Source organism: Arachis stenosperma, chromosome 3 (genome assembly GCF_014773155.1).
Source record: "Arachis stenosperma cultivar V10309 chromosome 3, arast.V10309.gnm1.PFL2, whole genome shotgun sequence".
Classification (NCBI taxonomy): Eukaryota; Viridiplantae; Streptophyta; class Magnoliopsida; order Fabales; family Fabaceae; genus Arachis; species Arachis stenosperma.
This window is the reverse complement of record NC_080379.1, coordinates 69,949,872-69,957,475: the sequence shown is the minus strand read 5'-3', so window position 1 is coordinate 69,957,475 and position 7,604 is coordinate 69,949,872.

The window sequence follows — 7,604 nt, the reverse complement described above, 5'->3', positions numbered from 1 at the left end:
TGCTCTCCAAGAGAGCAGCATAATGAACCAAGCTTCCAAAGAAATTCAGCCCTGCCCTCCTCAAGAGCAATATCGGGCTCCATGCAAGAAAAAATCAAAGGAAATTGTCTCCAAGTGCCACCCATGGGTTTCGAACCCAAGTACAAGAAGGAAAGAAGTAGCGCTACTCACAAAGGAAAATAAGCCAAAAATTGGCCGCAATGCTCCCAGTAAGTCTCAAACACGGAGGCTTCACTAAGAAAGCAAGGAAGCTGCACCACTTAAGCGCTACCCTGATGATGTCCAAGACTTGGTACGCAAAATATTTTAAACGCACCATGACGCACACTGCCCTGCTCTTCGCAAGGGCAGGACAGCATCCTGATGTCCCACACTCAGCACGCACACAATTTCCCTGCTCTGCCCTCCACAAGGGCAGGGCAGCCTCCTGGAAGCTAATCTCTCATGGGCTGAAAATTGGATTAAAAATCCAATTTAATTCATTTCTTCACCAAATCAAAAGCCCATCCAAATTCCAAAATCCAAGAATAGAAAGTGTATAAATAGGAGATAGTTTGATGTAATTAGGACCTTCCTTTTGATTTTTGAACTTTTACATCTTTAGATTTCATTTTCTTTGAGAGCTTTGAACTGAGATCTTAGAGAATTGGGAAGGAGAATTGATCTCTCTTCTTCCTCGTTCTTGCTTGAGCACTTTTTACTTTTCTTGTTTGAGTCTTGGGTGTGAAGAATTGAGGAATTTCTGTCTCAATCTCCATTCAAGATCTCTTTAATTTCCCTTTTGCATAATTGAGTTGAATTCAATTTCCTTTACTGCTTCAATCTTTAATTTCTTGTTAATTGCTTTGTGAACTTGGATCTGGGAAGGCAATTGAGATCTAGACTTTGCTATCTAGTCTCTGGTGTAACACCCTAATATTCAAATCCTTATGCTCGAGTCATAAGTCAATGATATTACGGTGGTACGACTCTCAGGTGGATTTTTAATATATAAATATAGGTAATTTTGAAAGGAGTATTAATCGAGAAGCCTGAAAAGAGTAGAAATAAAATCGCGAAGATGTATCACTCACGTTTCGACAACGAAAAGATAAAACGTGAAGCCGAAAGCGATATACGGATAGGGCATAAAGGAGATAAAGAGATAGACAACAGATAGATATATATAACATAAGTAATAGCCACTAGTCGCGACCCGCGAAGTTTAGGTCGGCTAGGGTACAATATGAAAGTAACTGACAACAGTACATCCTAATCTCTTCCAAAGGAAACATAAGAGCCTCTATAGGCAAGTTCCAAAAGAGTTCAACACATAATATAATCTTTTCAAAACAAAGGTGGAGAGATTCTAAGGAAAACACAAAGTAGAGAAAATAAATATCTTCGCCGTCTCTCAGATGAACCGCAGCTCACTTCTGAGCATCTGAACCTGTATCTGAAAAATAAGAGATATATACGGAATGAGAACCCCGGGCCCATGGGTTCCCAGTACGGTAAAAGTGCCAAATAAATACAATGCACTGCAATAAAAACTCACTAAGCATCCTAAACTCCTTTTCACCATGCATCCAGCCTAGATTCTCACTAATCCATAAATAGACATCTGTCGTAAGGGGATACTAAATCTAGTTCATGTTACACATGTTTCCCAACTCGCTGATTCTTCCATAATCAGACTCAGAATCATAAGTAAAACCATCACCAGTTGTTCTGCCTTAGCAACTCTATATCAATACATCATACCCTCGCCTGGAGCTAGTGAAATCACATCACTGCATCTACCCAGGGGGCTTAAATTATCTCATTCAAAATTCATCATCATCATGCAATCGCATTATCAATTCATCTCATCAAGAACAGCCACCAACATCCACCGACACCAACATGAGGGATCTCTCAGTTGTACAAACACAATCAATACAGACAAGTAATACACAAATAAGGTACAAGTAGAACAAGTAGCACGTAATCAGGTAACATAGCATATATGACATAGAAATCCAAAACAAATAGGCAAACCCAAACAATTCAAACATATGCAAATGATGTATGCCTGCCCTATGGCTGATGATATCATCTGTCGGTTATATAGCCAACCCGACACGTCCTGGTAGCTAACCATGGACAGAAACACCCCTCGCGGAGCAAGTAGGTTTGAGCTACAACCCCCTTGCTACTACCCGCTCAACCCAGAGCCAGTGGAACAACCACTACTACGGCTACTACCCAGGCGGGTGTTTAAAAGCTCAACCTGGAGCCAGTGGAACAACCACTATTGCGGCTACTACCCAGGCATCACAATCTCTGACCTGGAGCAAGTGGGACGAACCACAACCCTTGCTACTACCCAGGTATCTTAAGCATTAACCCGGAGCAAGTGGGACGAACCACAACCCGTGCTACTGCCCAGGTATCTCAAACATATATTCATTCAATCTCAATTCATATTATCAATCCTCATTGTTATCAAATCTCAAACATTAACCTGGAGTAAGTGGGACGAACCACAACCCCTTACTACGACCCAGGTATCACAAATACATTCATTCAAAACTCCATAATTAAACTCATTTATCATAAACATCCTTTCCGTCTTACACCCGGAGCAAGTGGACAACGCCACTGCCTACTACCCGGGGTTACACATCACATTTCAACATCTTCCATTATTATCCATTTAACACATTCATTCATTAGTCATATATGCAATTATTCTCAGCCATAATCATGGTCCAATCAAGAACCAGCCATTTATCAACAAATATAGCCCTTCGGCTCATGGCATACACGATACTCCCACCGTCATCCTCCATATCTCATATAATCATCGTTGATCATCATTGATCATAACTTTTCCCCTTGCTTCACTCGCAAGTTACCACATCCCCTAACTCTTTTCTCATTGATAGGCATATCATAATGATTTAATACATAAGGGGGTGAGATCAGAGGCTTAAAAGTATGAGATTTGGCTTTTAAAACTCAAAAATCAACTTTGGGATGAAAACAGGGCCACGCGTACGCGTACTCTACGCGCACGCGTGGATGGCCACAAAACTCATCGGCGCATACGCGCCATTCACGCGGACGCACGGATTGAAAAAATAGACAACGACGCGTACACGTCAGTCACGCGTACGCGTGGGTACACTTGCGCCCCAAGCACAAGACTGGCACAACTCTGGCACAACTCTCGGGAAAATGGCTGGGCAATGGGTGCAGCACATCGACGCGCACGCGCACACCACGCGCACACGTGGATGGTGCCTTCTTGAAGAACGACGCGTACGCGCCAAGTGCGCCTACGCGTGGAGGGTCATTCTGCTAAAAATTTTCTAAGTTAAAAGCTGCAGAATTCACAGATTCAACCCCCAATCTTCCGATGGACATAACTTCCTCATTTTAAATTGTTTTTCACCCGTTCTTCGAACGGCATGGACATCCCGGATCCAATTTCATTTCTAAACAGATTTGGCACAAAACAGAGATCCGTAGTCCAAGTTATGTCCCGTCAAATTATGCCCAAAAACCATGTTTTTCATACAAAACCACAAAGTGCCATTTTCAAAACAAGCCATTTTCAACTCTTTTCAAAATCAACCAAAACATGCCAATTCCAACCCTTTTTGAAACCAATCAAAATTTACATCAAGCCTCCTCAACTCATACATTAACACTTTACCACGATTCACAAAACCGCCATATAACCATCTTTACCCATTTCAAACAAATGGCTAAATTACAAACATATCAACATGTCAAACATCCTTCCTCATCCCAATTTCCAACTATACTATTTCCAATCAACCATCATTCACTACAAGAAAACAAGCTTTTTGCTACGCTTTTAAAGCGTGGCGAAAAGTCCTTAAAAGCGTGGCGATAGCTTTTCGCCACACTTTTTGAGCTACCGGCACGCTTTTGAAAGGGTCACAACTGCAAGGGTGCCGGTTGCTCTATCGCCACGCTTTTTGTGACCTATTGGCACTCTTTTTTTTTTGCCACGCTTTTAAAGACCGCCACGCTTTAAAAGCGTGGCCATATGTTTGAACTATTGCTACGCTTTTAAAGTGTGCCAAAAGCAAGATATGGCTACGCTTTTAAAGCGTGCCAATAGCACGCCATATAGCTACGCTTTAAAAGCGTGCCAATAGGTGTGAGATACAGCTACGCTTTTGAAGCGTGCCAATAGCGAGACATATGGCTACGCTTTATAAGCGTGCCAATAGGTGTGAGATACAGCTACGCTTTTGAAGCGTGCCAATAGCGCGACATATGGCTACGCTTTATAAGCGTGCCAATAGGTGTGAGATACAGCTACGCTTTTAAAGCGTGGCTGTTTGTATGCACTGCAACGTATGTCGCCATTATGGGTACGCTTTAGAAGCGTGCCGATAGATTCTGAACTGAATTACAGCACGCTTATAAAGCGTGGCTGTTGATTGCTGTTGTACCCATGGCTGTAAAATAGTTCAGTACCTATTGACACTACTTTTTTTATAAACCTTACAAAATCATAGATAATTTCAAAATTTTAAAGATGACTACTAATTTTAAATCAACAAATCCTTGCTTCATAAACTTGTCACAGAGAAAGTCTCATCAACAAATCCTTGCTTCATAAACTTGGCACTACTTGTTAGTTATACTTTAACAAAATACCAAAAATCAAAGTCTCATCCACTAGCAGTTTCCTAATACATGAATTACAATTCCAACATGGATTACATTATCTACTTCCTTTACACTTCATTACAAAATACAAAACTTCATGATTAGTGATCACCATTGTGAGCGAAACTGTTTTCAGCACTTCCCTGCATAATTTTAAATATTGTTGTGTTAGTGCATCTTATACCAAACCAAAAAATGGAGACATATATTATCAACAAATGAATGTTATAGTTGTCCAATAATTGTAACCAGCAAAGGTTTTTGTTTCATTGAAAGCCAGGATAGTTTTTTTGTTCTTAAAGTTTTCAAAAAAGGGAAAAAGGGTACTGCTATAGCTAGGAAGCTAACAATCAAACTGCCCCCCCTCCCCTCCTTTTTTTTTCTGCAACAGTCACATGTTTCTCATCAATGGCATGTATCACCCTAACTCCTAATATATTTCACAACCAAATTAACCATTCTTGTAGCCCTATACTGCACCTGCAGTCACATGCATGCACAATTTATACTAGCAACTGGAAAATCAATACAAATTGCATATGGATCAATTCTATAACCAATCCCCAATAAATAAATCAAGCAAAATGAGATATACCATGAGAGCCATTAATTCCTTCAGGAATCTGCAAAAATCAAAATAAACAAAAACATTAAAATTTAATTATGGTTTCTTTTCTTTTCCTTTCCTTTATCCAATTTGATTAGGAAAAAGTGCAAATCTTCAAAGATTTCTCGTGTTTTCCATAATTGAGATTCAATGCCACACTATACAAAACAAAACACTACTAAAAAGTCAACAACTTTGAATTCAGATTCCAATTCAACACCATTAGCACCATTTAGAATCTTTTATCTCACTATCAAATGTCCAAAATCAACAACAATAAGTCAACTACTTTAAATGGAAATATATCGAATATCCAAAGATAGTGACTTACATCTTTGGGTGGAATATGAGTTGATTCGGAGGAGCGAAGAGTATTTTTCGGTCTGCTACTTGAGGCATCCAAAGGAGAATTTTGGGCAGCTTGCACTAAGGCTGCTACCTCTTCCTCACTCAGAGCGTTAAGCCTGGTAGGAGCTGGGAAACAACCTCGGAACCACACAGGAACGACCGTCCAACATGTCTCTGCAACAACACCACCACCAACCAACAAGCACTCAATCTCAACCCTTCTATCAGATGTCTTTCTTCTTCTTCCACAAAATCAAGAGCCTGTTCAAACATAATCAATCAAATCCAAATCGAATTGAAATTCAATTCAGAAGTTCCTAATCCCTTCTTGAAACATAAATGCCCAGAAATTCAGATCGGAATCCATTCAAATCACATTTTTTCAATTCCCGTTTACAAAGAAAAAGTTCTCGCAAGAGAACAGAGGGATAGAGAGAAAAAAAGATTGCCTCTTGTAGAACCAAATTTACACACACACAGAGATCCCAGTTACCAAAAACAACTCAAACAAGTAGAACTTCAATTGAACGAAACCAAGTTCAGAGAATCCAAATGTGACACAAGAAATGAATCCAACATTCTAAAACAGAAGAAGCAGCCAAACAAAATTTTAACTTTGAACAAAAACCCATTAATCATTATCATTATCCGCCAAATGAAGCAATAAAAACACACAAAATTAATTAGATCTCCACGAATCCAAAAGACCAAAGCCTTCAACTACATAACAAAGCATGCTAACAAGCTCATTCAAAAGGAAGCTCAAAAAAACACAGAGATAGAAAAAGAGAGAAAGAGAGAGAGAGAGAGAGAGAGAGAGAGAGAGAGAGAGAGAGAGAAACAGATATAAAGAGAGAAACACAAAGAGGACTTACAAGTCTTAGAAGGTGGATAAGAAGCAAAACAGAAAAAACAACAATAGTACTTGTTGGGCAGCTTTTGCAAATTGAAACTAGAACCTTCAAACTCCCTTGTTTCTCTATCTAATTCTCAAAGTTCACTGTTTTGCATGTACTCTCCACAGACAAACACAAAACAAAGAGAGAGAAAGAGAAAAAGAGCCACTTTCTCTCTCTACACAGTTCTTAAGCAGAAGTTGTTGTTCTTGGTTTTTGGTTGGTCCCTTGTTGCTATAGTCTCTGCAAATCAGATGAATGCAAAACAAGGTTTTTGGTTTTAGGGAGCAAAAATCTCAGAACAAAAAAAAGGACCCCCTTATCTCTCTCCTAAATCATAATCATAATTTATAAGAAATTCTCAGTTGAAGTTCAATCTAGACTAGGAAATATGCAGCTACCTGAATATTTACAATGAGAATAGAAGGAACATCCCCAGGTATGCTGATAGAAGGAACTCCTAAACAGCGCGCAATATGTTCAGTTTTTAGCTGAGACAGAAAGAGGTCTGCTCCAAGGGAATAGAAAGCAGCATTGGTTGGCGCAAATTCTTTCTTCTTGTCCCTGCCAACCAAGTCCAAGCAAGAATGAATTCTAGCACTATCAATAATGAAAAATTTTGTTTTTGTCATGATATCCTCAACATGAGGGTGATCATAACCCAAAGGTTAATCATTAATCCCCCCAAAATGGTGTGTATACAAAAACAAGTATTTTGTACCAACCTAAAGCAGTTTTTCCTTCTGACTTTGAATGAACTTGGCTCAATTAAAGACCAAGAACCAGGGCTTTGTTTCTCTTATCCAACAAAATGGAATTGACAAACCTGCTATTGGCTTTAGTTTAGGTGCCTTGGGTGAAACTGAAACAAATGAGACCAGAGTGAGAAACAAGAAAAACTACCAAAAAACAAGGGTAGTAAACATCTGAAAACTAAAAGCAAATAAACTTGGAAACTAAATTTTTATGTTCATTTATTTTAACTTCTTGTCTTAACAGCTGGGGAAATAAAAGAATCACAATCATTCACAAGAAACACCATTTTTGCACCCATTCTAACTCTTCTACTGACATAAAAT